The following is a 2332-nucleotide window of genomic DNA, read 5'->3' on the forward strand; positions in this document are numbered from 1 at the left end:
CCTAAGGACATCACACACATCCATGCCCGAGGCAGGATTCGAACCTGCGACCGTAGCGGCCTCGCGGTTCTAGACTGTAGCACCTAGAACCGCTCGGCCACCCCGGCCGGCGATGACTTCAACATTAAGAATACAATCGTGCAGGCAACCTCATCAGTAAAAACCTATCTACCCTACAACTAGAAGTCGCAGAAAAGTGGGTAAATTTAACTAACGCCAGGTATTTACAGATCCAGTTGTCTTATAGGCGTAAGTAGCGAACCAATTTATGTAATTCGCGACTGAAAATAAAATTTGGAGACTGATCTGCAGGACGCAACACACAGTTAAAATCACCAACCAACAGAATACCCGGAGGGCTCTTACGCAGCAGATAAACAGTAGCCTCTTTGTAAAAACGCGAACGATCCACTGCGCGACCAGTGCCAGAAGGAGCATATAAAAGAACTAAGATAAGATTAAAAAGTTGACAACCTATGCCCCTGCCAGAATCGAACATTTCCACTCAGCAATAGGAATACCTTCGAGAAAAAATAAGGTGGTTCCAGTAGAAACTTCGGATGCTACATTAAAGATGACAAGAAAACCAGATAAGGAAAAATGCCTAAATAACACCTCCTGCGAGAAGACTATGCCCGCACATGGATCATAAGGGTCATGCAATGCATTTCCAGTCACTAAGGCGCAGCCGCGCGGGATTAGCCGAGCGGTCTAAGGTGCTGCAGTCATGGACTGTGCGGCTGGTCCCGGCGGAGGTTCGAGTCCTCTCTCGAGCATGGGTGTGTGTGTTTGTCCTTAGGATAATTTAGGTTAAGTAGCGTGTAAGCTTAGGGACTGATGACCTTAGCAGGATTTCACACACATTTGAACATTTTTTTAGCTAAGGCGGAAGCATTCTGTGGAACTGACAATGCTGCCGCTGGGCTCGCAACGCCTGCTGCTAAGAAAGTGATTGTTCTTGGTGATATTACTTGTAATGACGACTGCGCGAAACGCTGCTATCTCGTTCAGAGAGCTACGGCAGACACCCTTTCGTGCACCCCGAAGACTTCGTGAGCCCTCGGCTGTGATGGGTTTCAGGCTGTCAAAAGAATTATCGTGGGCGCTTGCGAAGACGAGAGACAGGTTGAGGCAACTTCGAGTGAACGAGGATGGACTCATCGCATCTGTCGTATCCGTAGTGTAGCGGTTATCACATCTGCTTCACACGCACAACGTCCCCGGTTCGATCCCGGGCGGAAACAGTATTTTCCTGTCTAAGTCGTATTCTACTCCAGTGAGCCACGTCATGTGTGGATCTACTGCATGTGCCTTCGTTACGCAAGTATCGCATTTTTTGAAATTTTGAGTTACGGTGGCAACCTCATTACAAGTTGTCTGTGAAGTAGGGAGCACAGGAGCAGTTTCCGTGGTGTAGCGGTAACCACGTCTGCCTAACACGCAGAAGGTCCCCGGTGGCTAAATTTATTCTGCCCGGGAGTTGCTGTAGGCGGCAAATTCAGGAAACCTTCGGCGGCTGAAGACGAAGGAGCAGGAGGACATTGCATCGTCTCAAACTGTAACGGAGAACACTAAGACGAACGGGGGAACTCCACTCCCTCTCCATCCACAGGCAGCTCAGATGGAGCCACTTCACAAGCAGGAGGGATGCTGGAGATAACTTCTTCAAAAATGGTTCAAATGGCTCTAAGCACTATGGGACTTAACATTTGAGGTCATCAGTCCCCTAGAACTTAGAACTACTTACACCTAACTAAGCTAAGGACATCACACACATCCATTCCCGAGGCAGGATTCGAACCTGCGACCGTAGCGGTCACGCGATTCGAGACTGAAGTGCCTAGAACCACTGGGTCGCAACGGCTAGCGATAACTTGTTCGCCACTCACCGTACTACGGGTGGTATCGTAGCATAGAGAAGAGCAGGGGACGCAATCGATGCGGAGGAGGTTGGCGCAGAAGGGCCAGCCAAATCCTCACCACCGCCATCTTGAGTGGAACGTCGCTTGTTTGTCACAGTTACAGGTTCTGTCCTGGGAGCAATACGACTCTGAACCTGTCGCGGAGGAAAGTTGGAAATTCACGGGCACGATTGTCAGAATTGACTTTTCGTTCATTATGATACGAAGCAGAAGTAGGTTCGATGGCAGGAGTGGAAGGAACTAGATCAGCAACCGTCAATTTTCGACGCTGCACTAATGACAGCTTTAAAACCATCCGAGGGCAATTAAACCGAACGTGTCCACTTCAATTACAAAGGAAGCAGATTCCCTCTTGACCAGTGTGGTGTCACCGCCAGACATCACACTTGCTAGGTGGTAGCCTTTAAATC

At 49.2% G+C, this 2332-nt stretch overlaps 1 non-coding gene across 1 annotated transcript; it reads left to right on the forward strand.

Moving 5' to 3' along the window:
* Positions 1–1171: 1171 nt before the first annotated feature.
* Positions 1172–1244, forward strand: Trnav-cac (transfer RNA valine (anticodon CAC)). Its single transcript has one exon. It is a non-coding gene; the product is annotated as a tRNA-Val (tRNA).
* Positions 1245–2332: the final 1088 nt, after the last annotated feature.

The sequence above is a fragment of the Schistocerca gregaria genome, chromosome 6, assembly GCF_023897955.1.
Source record: "Schistocerca gregaria isolate iqSchGreg1 chromosome 6, iqSchGreg1.2, whole genome shotgun sequence".
Lineage (NCBI taxonomy): Eukaryota > Metazoa > Arthropoda > Insecta > Orthoptera > Acrididae > Schistocerca > Schistocerca gregaria.